Genomic DNA, 12,571 nt, shown 5'->3' with positions numbered 1-12,571 from the left:
ACAACAAGAACAACGAGAAAAACCCATTGAGATCAATATCAATATCGGGCTGCAGTTGGGCCAATAAAATTGTATTAAGTGTAATTAGCTTTGTAAGTGAGTTATTTATGTACCCGAATGGCCCCATTTGTTGTTTATGTAGTGCAGTTTAATGCACCGCAATTTGTGTGTGTATGCGATTTGATTGATTGATTGACAGCGAATGGCCCCTGAAAACCGAAAGTTGTTTTCGACTGTAATTGATATTGACTGTTTTGAGGTTCAGTTTGGACAGCTAAAGTATCAATTTACAATTTATGTTAGGGTCTGAACAGTTTCGAATATTTTGCAATGGACTTAGGAACTTGACTATAAAATTTTTCTAATATGATATGGTAAAAATCCCTATTTATTATAGTAGTTCTAGTGTGTGCAAAATACATAAAATATAGATGTTTTGATTTGATTTCCATTAAAACATAATCAACTTAATTTAAAACAGTTGGCACTTCTAATAAAGACCTTCAATTTCAAGTATAATTACTCTCACTCTATATATTCCATTTCCTCTTCGATCTGTAAAATTGACATCAGCTAAATTGCATGTCATTTTTGTGATTGCTTCATTAACATCTTTCAATCTTTTTTTTTATTTTTGCTTTTTGTCTCTGCGACGCCCTAAAACTTTCATTGGAACCTGCTCAACAGAAGTCTGATTGCAGCTGCTTCAGCATTCACTCTCACTCTCACTCGCTCAATCTAACACAAGCATCTGTGTCTATCTCACTCTTGCCTTCATTCATATTCATTTGGTATGGAGCCACTTTTGATTTACATTCAATTGGCAGCGCACTCACTGCTGATGGTCGCAAAGAGCTCAACCCAACGAATTTTTGGCGCTTTGTCTTTTGTTCATTATTCGCTCTTACGATTTAATGAAATGATAACGGTGGCAGTGGCACTGGCAGATGCAGAGGCAGCGGCAGCAGAAAGCGAAAAACAGCAGCACCAACACTAGAAATAGAATAAGGAGCAACAGCGGATTCACCAACACTAGCAGCAACATTAGAGAGAGTCAGCAGCTGAGAGAAGCAGCAGCAACGACAGCAGCAGCAGCGTCACTAGGAGCAGCAGAAGCGGAACCAATAACAAAAGGAATAGTATAAATTTTATTGTCATTACGCTGGGTGACATTTTTCTGACATTTGCCATCTACGTGGTCGCTCGCTGTGCCTCTCTCTTTCTCTCTCGGCGCTACGGTGCTCTCTCCAGTCTTTGTAGCCAGGCAATCAATTTGGCGCTCAGTAACGGTACGTTCTCAGTTGCCAATGTGTGTGCTGCCTTGGCGTTCATTCAGCTAAGCTCTGCTCTGCGCTTTATCATTTGCTTTTACTCGCATCCTTCATGCCCAGCACGTTTGTTATCTTTTGTGTAGTTGATTGTTTCCGTTTTGCGTAATAAGTTGTTTCCGCACTCTCGCTCACTCTATCTCTCTCTTTCTCTGATGCTCTATCTGTCTTTGTGTTTGTGCGCATTTCTGTTTTTTTTTTTTTCGCATTTTGTTTTTGTTTTGCGTGACTTTCGTTTTCATTTGCGTTAATTACCAATTTAAATGCAAACTTGGCCCCAGTTTCGTGACGAAGATGAATGAGCTGCATTTGGCGACAGGCGGCAAAGTCCTTTTGTTCTCTCACTTGACAAAGTTGTCAAGTCCTTTGACTTCTTGAATACTTTAACGATCTGTCCATGTTGTGTGTCTGTTCGTCTGCGTCGCAGGCTATTAGAAATCGTTGTTGTTGGTGTAAGACATTGATGACAAATCTCCTCCTTACGTTCATTTTGCGCATTTTGCGCACATTTCACACATCATTGCCTTGGTCACACTGAGCCTGCAGTTGTTATAGGATGTTGGTGTATTCAAATAAGTTTTCTTTATTATTTATATAAAGATTGTTATCATGAGATCAAAAGAAGAAAAGGAAAAAATAAATTTAAATTCTTTATGAAGCTAATTTTCTGTTCCTGTTGCAAATATAACAAATCAGGCATTTCTTGAAATATAAAATATGAAAGTTTAAAATTTATTTCCAAAGCTCGCAATTATTTCGCGGACTAGTCCGTAACCCACTGAATGGCTGGCAAATCCGTGCCACAAATTAAAATGTCAAAGCCACGGCTAAGCCTTCGAGCAGTAAGTCCTTTTCTCATTGTTCCACTTGCATTCGCTTGTGCGTTTAAGGACCGCGCTCTGTGTGGGTTTGCCCAGAGGTCAGAGGACAAAGGGCAGATAGTTAATAGCATTATTGTGATTATGAATGCACTTAATTTATGCCACCTTCGAAATGGAATTTTAAATGAGCTTCATGCGTTCGCTTTCAGTTTCAATGCAATGCTGCATGCAAATGCACACAGAGAAATTGTAATGGAAGTAGTTTTTATTGATTTATATTTTTATATGAATTTAAGAAGAACTGTTTGATTTAACTTGAATTGGAATATATATAATTTAAATATAAATGATTTATTAAATTTATTTTCATAAATATTTCTCTAAGTGTAACACATTATAAATACAATTCAATAGGTAAAGTAGAGTACAATTCCAGTATTTATAAATATATTTTAATCTCTTATAAATTATTTATTTATATTTCTCTCAGTGTATATTTGATTTCAAGGTCCCGCCAATATATCACAAGTCAATTTCCCATGTTCATAAATCAATACGAGCCAGTTGGTTACTTCAATTTGTGTGGAGCGCGCAGGAAGCAGCTGCATTCCTGAAGCCGATCCATACTATATGTATGTAAGGGTATATAGACTCTTGTTATGCTCACAATGCTGGCACTATCTATCCATTTGTCTGGCAAGTTTCCGTTTGACAATTATAAATTGTAAGCTGCGTTGCTCCTGCTCCAGCTCCTGCTCCTGCTGATGCTGTGACATAATCGCGATGATTCCTGAACTGACTTGGGGCAAGTGCGATTCATATTTTGTGAGCTGTCTGCCGGCTACCGGACTACGGTCTGGACATGATGAATGATGCTCAACGATGCAGCTGCAATGCGCCACTGATTGAGTTATTGGCAAAGGCAGCAGAGTGAGAGGGAGACAGAGCCAGAGATAGAGCAGACTGAGTGTGGGAACATGCAAATATGATAACAACACCTACAACATGCCACAGAGTTGTTCGCGCTGCCTGGCCAAGCATGCCACAGTGCATGCCACAGAGCACCTTTCGACTCGTACAGTTTTATTGTGTTCGACTCTAAACAAGAACAAGGTCCAACTTATCCCTGTTCGGGCAACGATCCGAGCATGTTGTCCGGCCTGGCCCAGGCCCAGGCCTATTGTTTGCCCAGACTTGGAGCATGTTCGTTAAGTGGAACTGGAGTGCAGTGCAGTGCAGCGCACAGGCACTGGCTGTCCGTAATTACCAGCAGACTGCCGACTGCAGGCTGCAAGGACATGCCAAGGATGTGAGTCGTCCGAGTAAATAAAACTGTGCAGACAATTAAGTTTGTTTTTGCTTCGCATATTTTCCTTACCATCCAAGCCAAGCAATTTAACGTTACGTTTATGTATATCTGTCTATCTGGCCTACCCCGGCGTAGGTGTTGCAATCACGGCCACGGCTGAGCTCTGGCCCAAGAAATTGCACTAATTGATGTTAAAAGGTTTTTGTGTTGGTCAACTTTGGGTTTTATTTGCTTGACTTTCTCGTTGAGTAATTTGATTTCATGTCGAAAAAGCCTACCAAATCTTGTCTAATTGAAAATGCCAGATGAGCAAAAGTTGTGAATTTATTAAATATGAAATATCGAAATTTATTTGAATAGACAAGAGATTAGCATAAAAGGTTTTTATTGCATTTTAGTTTAAAAGTGTTTTATGATTGCTTTAAATTCATCTTGATTTTTTATATTTATTTTTTTGATGTTATAGCTGCATTATATAAGTAAATGTTATTATATTGATATATAAAAAATTTGTAATATATAAATTATCGTGTCACGAATATAATGTGATTTGATATTGTGATAGACACATAACATAACGTCTTATTACTAGAGTGTTGTAGGAGTTATTACTCGAGTTGGCAGCACTCGTCTTAGTTTACTCAAATTGGCACCTTGCGAGAGTGAGGCAAATAGAGCTGTTGATGAAAATAGTCCCAGCTGCTGCTGAGAGAGAGAGAGAACGAGATGGCAGTAGGCCTCTCATCGAAAAATCAACGTGTTTGTCGGTTGCCTGTCAGCAGTACAATATAAAGGAAGCTGTAAATTAACGAGATCGATTTAAAAAGAGAGCAAGTTTATTTCGAAAGTACGGCAGCACAAGGAATTCATTAAAGAGCGTGGCTTTACTATGGATAGGCAAAATGATCGTTTTGAGCGAGTTAATACTTATATTTATATGGATATTCATGTGTATGTATATGTATGAATATAAAACACAACAAATTTGTAAGCATTCTCGGTTTTCTTTGCAGATTTCCCATACGTAATATACGCGGTGTAGAGTATGGATGCCATTTAGTGATTTATTATTAATCAACTATTCAGATGCATTTGTAAAACTGGGATGGAAAGGGATGGTAAGTCGGAGTCTTTATATCTAGTATTATAATCCAGATTCAGCTCTCTTTATTTAATAATATGCATATATTCAAGGCAATTGCTTCTGTATTATAATTCTGTCTTTATTATACCCTGAACCCATTGAAAATGGGAAATCAGGGTATAATGGTTTTGTGAAAAAGTATGTAACGGGCAGAAGGAGGCGTGGCAGACCCCACAAAGTATATATATTCTTGATCAGCGCGACGAGCTGAGTCGATATAGCCCTGTCCGTCTGTCCTTCCGTCCGTCCGTCCGTCCGTTCGTCCGTCCGTCCGTCCGTATGAGTGCGTCGATCTCAGAAGTTATAAGAGCTAGAGAGCTGAAATTTGGCATGCATACTCGTGAGTACCATACGCAGTACGAGTTTGCTTTATTTTTTCGATAAATCGTCCGATAACTTTTTTATCGAGAATAATCGAAAAATTGATTTTGTTTTTTCAGCCTAATTTGAACATTTTTAGACCTGGAGTGTTCAAATTTGGGTTGTATATAAAGTTAATCGATACAAAGATTTTGTAATTTACAGATTTTGGATACCACGCCCCCTTCTCCCCAAATTTGTAAAAAACGCATTTCAAGTACTAGAGACTTGTGCTTTGGAATGTACACACGTATTCACCATATGATTACACTCTGAAAGTTTCATTAAGATCATATGTTTACAAAAGAAATTATTCAACAAATAAATTCTCATAATATTGCCCACACTGCAGCGCAGCCCAGTCGCTGCTTACTGCGCAGTTAGCAGAGCGCAGGCTTATGCGTGCGTGTGGATGCATGTGTATGTATGTGTGCATAAAAGTGCAGAATGATTAGAATATCAGCTTAGAGGGTTCAGGGTATCTCCTAGTCGAGCTGTCTCGACTAGAGCCTTCTTACTTGTTTTTTATTAACAATTTCAAAGTTTGCGTCTCATCCATTTAATTGTTAATAATTATTTTTTACTAAAGTTGGCTTCACGCTTTTGCCATTCACTTGCAAATGGGGCTTTAATTAAAAGAGGCGTTATAACTTTGCAGACATTTACATATATTTATGCTTAATATGTATTTAAGCAGCCAGGGCTAACAGCACAATTAACCATTGTGTGGGCTGCCTTAACTATGAAAAAAACTTTGGCCAGAAGCGAAACCACTTAAACTCATTTTAATTCAAGCGGCATACGAACTCGACTTCTTCAGGCAAACATGTATAATTTTATATATATAAGGATATACGCTTGTTTAAAAATTTACCTCTATACATATACATACATATATGTGTGTGCGTCTATATATCATGGGGCAGACAGCAGACCCTTTCTATATGCTCGCCACTATCCCAACACTTCCTCTGCCGTCACATGCAAACACTTGTAAAATAATTTCATACATTTTTGTTTTGCGCTTCTTTATCTTTTCCCCACTCGACTTTCCTTTTATACACCTTGAAGAGTTACTAGACGAGCGTATGTGCTTGTTTGTGGATGCTCAATAATTGGGTTCTTGATGCTAGAATGATTTCTAACTATTTTTTTTATTGAAATAAATGAAATATAAGTATAAACTATAGCAACTATCCTTAACTCATATAGTTTTTAGCTGTATATGCTTTTAGATTAAATGTAGTATGATATAAATGAAGATCAATATAAATGTTAATCGATTTTAAGGAAATTGTTAATATTGCAGATTATTTAAATGCAAGATTAATGCAAATTATAGAAATATATAAAAATATATAGAGGTCCAATATATAGAAATACTTACTTATATATAAACAGTTAAAGGAATTTTTCGGGCTCTTAAAAAGTGCGCCTTACATAGCTTTAAACATAATTTCTGCTTTCATATGTTTGACTTTAAGACTCCTAGTGTACTGCCGTCTCCAAATACGACTTCTTTCCGAGTCCCTTATTTCTAATAATCTTCTCCACATCCACTGACGATCAATGCTTTGAATGATCATCTCACTCTCACTACGCAATGTCTGGAACTACGTTCTTTCTCTCTTAGGAGCGAGATTATTTTGAGAGTAAGAGCAGAAGTCAAGATATAAACTGGCTCGTATAATACCTTCAAGTTCTCAGCCTGTCACCCACACTAATGTAACAGTATGTAGTATTTCATCTCTAGTAGTTTCTCGTACGCCTCAAAACAGAGTATGCTGTAGTCGGAATCAACCGAATTCCAACGCTCCAACTTGTTGTTTTGCGTATGTCTAGCGCGTCTCAAAGGGTTTCGCACTTTCCTGTGTGTGTGTGTATGTGTGTGATGTCTGTGTGTGTAGGTGTGTGCAGGGTGTTGGTTGTACGCCCCAAGCAAAGGCTGCATATGAAAATATTTGTTAAACCTTTTGCAATAAAGCAACAATTTATGCGAGTGCTGTGAATATATGCTAAATGTGTGTGTAGTGTGTGTGTGTGCGTGCGTGTGTAGTGTAGTATACATGTGTGTGTGTGTGTGTGTGTTTCTATGTATTTTTTGTAGTGCGAGGGCACTTTGAGGTCGCGCTGTAAATATTTAAAACTCATTTTGGTATATTTTAATTTGAGTGCATTTTATAACTTGGCTGGCAAATGGAAAACTGGCTAAAGAATCAGCTTCGAGATTTTAATCTGACCAGAGTAGATTATGCTTTAAATAAATAAGAAGTTTTAAGATAAAGGCCAAATGCTATTAATACTAAAGGCAGAAAATTTGCATTTTATATTAGATTTGATAGAGTGGGAAAAATTGAACAAAATATAATTTATTGATTAATATATCGAAGGCAGTCAAATGCAAGTGAGCAGTAAAATATGGAGTGACCATAAAATTGTTTATTTATTTAGAGGATGGAGATAATATGAAATTAAAAGTAATTTATAGGATAGAGCACTGGCTACAGAGCTGTTACGCTTGGACTAGAATAATATGGGGCAGAGTGTTTTAGTATGAACTGGCCGATCAGTAGATGCTTGGGGCATTGCTAGGGCTGCATTCGAATGGGCTGTGCTTTACTTTGGAATTAATTCTTTAAGAGCTTCTGTTTTAGTTGGAATTTTCTTCTTCTTTTTAATCAATTTAAAGGCTCACGTGTACAGATAAACTAATTGAACATATGTATTATACAGGTAAACTTGTATACTAGAATATATAGGTAGATCTTCTTCTCTTGAGATTTTATATATGAACAGAAATATCTAGATCGGTTCGATTGATTTAATTCGTTCGATTTAATCGAATATCCTCTCAAACCGATCAATACTCTCTATGCTCTTCGATGCCTCTCAAGGCTTCTGCTGCCGAATACAAATTCATAAAACTCGTCTGCTCTGAGTAACCATTATCAATGACCGAGAAGACAAGTCAAGCAATTGCCCTGCATTAAATTTCCTGTCCAAGACAAGGCAGCGTATGGAGCAATTAATTTATGCAATACTACTAGTTCTTTATTGACACATGTTGCCCATCATATGGTAAGCTTCGTTTCTTATTATTGACTTTGCAACACTGTTGCCACTGCTCAACCGCACTTCACAACACTAATTGTCAGTCGAAGTGGTTGCAATGCTGCTCAAGGCTCGAGCACTCAAGCTGCGCTGCTCATTAAGAATGCGCTCACAATCATAAGCAGACAGAGGCTGACCGCAAGAGAAGCGAACCTCAAGAATCACCATAAAGATGGGTGTATAAAAATAAAAAGGTCTGTCGAAAAAGGTACAAAATTGAAAACACTTTTAATATTCACTCTTGTAGCTGAATAAATGAGAAGTTGTCGGTGTGACTGTGGCTGTGGAAGTGGGTGTTCGTGTGGGTGGCTAGAAAATGCAAAGGCGAAACAACAGCAGGAGAAGGGCAGCCGCAGGAGCAGCAACAGCAGGAGCAGGAGCAGCAGCAGCAGCAGATAAAAGGGCCTGGCATAACAGCGAAACCAATGAAAGGCACTCAACTGAAGAGGCCAAAAAGTGACTCACAGAGCGAGAGCCACAATGCAAAAAGGATGAACGGAAACGAAAAGATTGACTGCAACTTGTGGCGCCTTTGTAGCAGACTGTTGTTGTTAAGATTGTTGTTGTTGTTGTTGCACTTTTGCGTGGCCAAGTCCAGAGTGTGGCGAGCCCATGCCATTTCCCTTTGCCTTTTGCAAACAGCACTCAGCTCACTTCAATGAATACTTTATGGGTTAATAATCGTAAAACCATTCAACAGCAACAGCAACAGCAGCAGCAGCAACCACCGCCAACTACCTCCTCCACCATCAAGGCGGGCAACATCGTTTGGGCCAACTTTTGTGCGCGAAAATTCATAAACAATGTGCATAAAGCGCAAAATGTAGCGCTTCTGCGAGCTGACCCCAAGGGGCAACTTTATAGGTGTGCACTATGTGTGGCTGCGGTGGGGCAAGCAGGGAGGGGCAGGCAGGTAAGGCAGGCGGGGCAAGTGGGGCCAGTGGAGTGCTGGTTATGCGTTGCTCGTCGATTGCTTGTCGCACTGCGCTGGCAAATTGTGTGCCAGCTGCTGTTATTGTTGTTGCTGTTAAGAGTGGAGTTTGGCAACAATAGCAAAAGGCAGCTATTGTTGTTGCTGTTGTTGTTGTTGTTGTTATTTTGCATACTGGACAGTTGAATGAGTGGGTGAAGTGGCGGCTGGGTAGATTTGGCGGACAGCTCAATGGGACTTTCAGTTGAGCAACGCTTAGCGCACAGTTTGACGTTGATTTTGTGTTCGAGGTGTTGTCATTGTTGATGTTATTGGGTTGTTGTTGTTGTTGCCGTTTTGTTGTTGTTACTCCTTTGCGGATTATAAACTTGTACAGCACTTTAATGACTAAAATGGATTAAATATGTGCCATGTGCAAGGTGGGAAAAATTGCGAACGTAACAGAATCATTTTACAGGGAATATCATAGATAGATATTGGATACGGATTTATCTTGTAACGTGACATAGAGAATAGCTTTAATTGAACTATCAATGGGAATAGCAACGCAGAGATATTGTCAGTTGCTAGTTATATAGGTAGAGAAAAATGTTGGAATAGGGTAGATATTTTGTACATGTAACTCGGCTCGGCTTGTAGAACATTGAGTGGGATTTTAAGCAGTGCTATAGATGGAGGTATGTAGATCATAATAAAGGAGTACTGAAAATGAGAAACTAAAAAAAAATGTAATTCAACTGTTTATTTAGCAAAATAATTAGGGGACTCAAGCCAAGATTATGAAACATATAATGGCATATTTTGATATATAGATATATATCTATCTATATATACATATATCTGAACAAATAAAAGTATAAATATAGTATATGTAGTATAGTATATAAATAAGCATTAAAAATTAATAAATACATATATATAAAATATAAATTCATATATATGTATATAAAAGATGAATATCGTTATATAAATATATAAACAACAATAAATATAGAATTATTATATTATAATAATCATTTGAATAGATAATTAATTAGTTAGGCTAATCATCATTTATATATTTTTAAGAATATTCTTCAAGCGCTAAAATGAAATTTAATAAATATCTGAAATAGATTTATTGTATGCTTGCGAAAAATATTTAATACAATTTTACTTGTTTCTTCTTTTACAGATTTGGATTGGAATATCTTAGACAGAAGCGAAGCTGGTTTGTTTTTGTTCAATAATTTAAAACAATGAACTTTAAAAAAAAAAAATAAATAAATAAAAAAAAAAATAGAATAAAATAAATAAATAAATAAAATAAAAAGTAGACAACTATAAAATGAAGTAATACAAGTGTTTAACATATATAATAAATAAATGGAATAAATGTTATGTATCCCGATATATATGTATATTTCGCTAAATATTTTGCATTATCTAATCCATGGCAATTTAAAACTGACCCAAACATGACAGTCACTGTGCTGCCCATTTCAAACCTATTTCCAGCGCTAGCGCCCGTCCAGTCCACTCCAATTGTAACCCCAGTGAGCGAAGCGTAAAAAAGTCATTCGATACACTTCAAAATTTGACCTAGGCACAAGCACAAGCACAGCACAAAAATGCTTCAGCTGAAGAAAGGAGAAAGATGTGAAAGCAAAATTGCACACAAATCTTCCATCGTTTAACGTAAATAGAATTTATCAAATTTAATTTCACGCTTCATGCGCTCATTTCGATTTAACTTTTGAGTAGCATAAAAAAAAGCAAAAAGCCAAAAAAATAAAAAGAGGGCCAATGAATGTCAAAAAATGTGACCATAAATGACATTTGGCTCTTTGCTCGCCCCCAAGTGTTGGCGCCAATAAATCTAAGAGCAGGAGTTGCAGATAGTAGAGCAGGACTATCCAAGGAGCAGCGTTTGACATAATAATAGTGGATGCCGTAATCGTAGAGTAAAAATCAAATGATGAAGGTTGCCAGTGAAATGGGATGCGAATTGGTTTGGCCAAAGTTATGAAAGTAAATATTTGGGCACATGTGCCAAAAGCGAGAGGCCGGAGCACATCCCCACTCATATTTTGCATATGCCCTATGCCTATGCGGCTGTAAAAACATGTCAAAAGCCAGATACGAACAACAAGAGGAAGAGGCAGAGGCAGAGAAAGATATGGCAAAGAAAACAAAACATTTTCGTGTCAAGTGTTGTCGAGAAGCTGTTTTTCAGCTTGACTTGCTTTTTGACTAGGGTTATGGCAGCTCCGTAACGTTCCGCTCCTGCCTCCTGCCTCTACCACACCCTGCTCGCCATAGTCATAATCAAAAATGTATTTAATTTGCCTTTATTCTGTGCTGTTTAAACTTTTCGGCGGTTCGCCCATACATTTTTGATATATGTGCCATGCATAGTGATATGGTGTGGAAAATTACTTTGTATTTTAATGAGTTGTCTGTGATTTTGTGAGCCGGGGCTGGCAAGTCGGTCCTGGCAAAGTTGGTCCTCGAGATAAATTGCTGGCAGCTGAGTGGGGCGTGGGCGTAGCCTAATGGGCTGATAGAATGGCCTGATAAGAAGTCAAGTGAAACTATCAGGAATAACAGTAGATTAACAGCTGTAACCATAAATAACATGAAAAGGCTGCGCTTGCGGTCGGTGCGTTGACACGCTGTGAAAGCGGCGAAACGTAATAGAGAGAAGGTTTCCTTATAACTAACTGGCATAGGTTATTTTCTCTTCAATAACGCCTCGAGCATTGCGCAGTAAATTAAAATTAAAATATTTACACACATTCTTAGCTGAAGATCTCAATTTGCCTGCAAGCGTTGAGCAACAATAGATTAGCCATTTATCTATGGCAGCGATCGGAGGAGCAGTAGTCCAGACTCGCTGCCCTCAGGGCTGGCATTTAATAGTGGCAATGTTTATTAGAAATACGACAAGTTGTAGGCCAGCGGATTTGGCTCACTTGCTCCCTCCCCCTCCTCTCCGCTCTTGGCAACACGTTGCAGGCGACAGTCGCAATTCGCAATTCGCATTGGCAAGCCGAAAAGTTGCCAAGTGCAGCGAGGCGTAGCTTTTTTAATAGAGTCATAACTTGGCCTCAACTAATGGGAGCTCGCCGAGCAACTGAACCAGGCCCGGTCTGGCCCAGCCCAGTTCAGCCCAGCTCGGCCCGGTCCAGACTTTGCTTAGCAATAACATAAAGCCCTCGTTTTTTGCCCCTGCCTCTTCTCTACAGTTTTTTTTTTCGTGGGCACGACTTTGGTTACAATTCAATTTGCAGCGGGCGCTTTTCTTTGGACTCTTTTTCTGTAGTGGTCTGTGGCCTTAAAAATTGTGCCCCGCCACCTGGTGTGTGTCTGTGTTAGTGTCGTAAATGTGTGGAAATTGTGGGGTGTTATGCCTTCCAGATACGTGTTCAGCGGGCGGTCCTAGCTGCAGTGTGTGGCCAAGTGTGGCCAACTCTCGGCTGGGCTGGGCGCTGGCGCTGGCACTGTGTGCTGCAGTGGCTGGGGCTGTTGTTTTATTATCTGGACCTTGGCAGGGGACTCGCATAATTGTCTTGGGCAAAGTGTGTT

At 38.6% G+C, this 12,571-nt stretch overlaps 3 long non-coding RNA genes across 4 annotated transcripts; 2 read left to right on the top strand and 1 right to left on the bottom strand.

The window, feature by feature from the left end:
• Window positions 1–2,484: 2,484 nt before the first annotated feature.
• Window positions 2,485–4,055, bottom strand: LOC122757722. Of its 2 annotated transcripts, XR_006357838.1 has the most exons (3): window positions 3,528–4,018; window positions 3,152–3,437; window positions 2,485–3,050 (listed from the first exon to the last, which is right to left on the bottom strand). It is a non-coding gene; the product is annotated as an uncharacterized LOC122757722 (long non-coding RNA). The 2 variants fall into 2 exon arrangements; XR_006357837.1 differs by having other exon boundaries at window positions 2,485–3,437; window positions 3,528–4,055.
• Window positions 4,056–4,177: 122 nt separating this feature from the next.
• LOC26527195 lies at window positions 4,178–10,416 on the top strand. Its single transcript, XR_001449277.3, has 3 exons — window positions 4,178–4,409; window positions 4,472–4,576; window positions 10,179–10,416. It is a non-coding gene; the product is annotated as an uncharacterized LOC26527195 (long non-coding RNA).
• LOC122757723 lies at window positions 7,754–9,427 on the top strand. Its single transcript, XR_006357839.1, has 2 exons — window positions 7,754–8,267; window positions 8,321–9,427. It is a non-coding gene; the product is annotated as an uncharacterized LOC122757723 (long non-coding RNA).
• Window positions 10,417–12,571: the final 2,155 nt, after the last annotated feature.

Source organism: Drosophila mojavensis, unplaced genomic scaffold, assembly GCF_018153725.1.
Source record: "Drosophila mojavensis isolate 15081-1352.22 unplaced genomic scaffold, ASM1815372v1 contig_80, whole genome shotgun sequence".
NCBI classification, from domain to species: Eukaryota; Metazoa; Arthropoda; class Insecta; order Diptera; family Drosophilidae; genus Drosophila; species Drosophila mojavensis.
The sequence above is the reverse complement of the archived record's forward strand: the minus strand, read 5'-3'. Positions and strand labels throughout refer to the sequence as shown.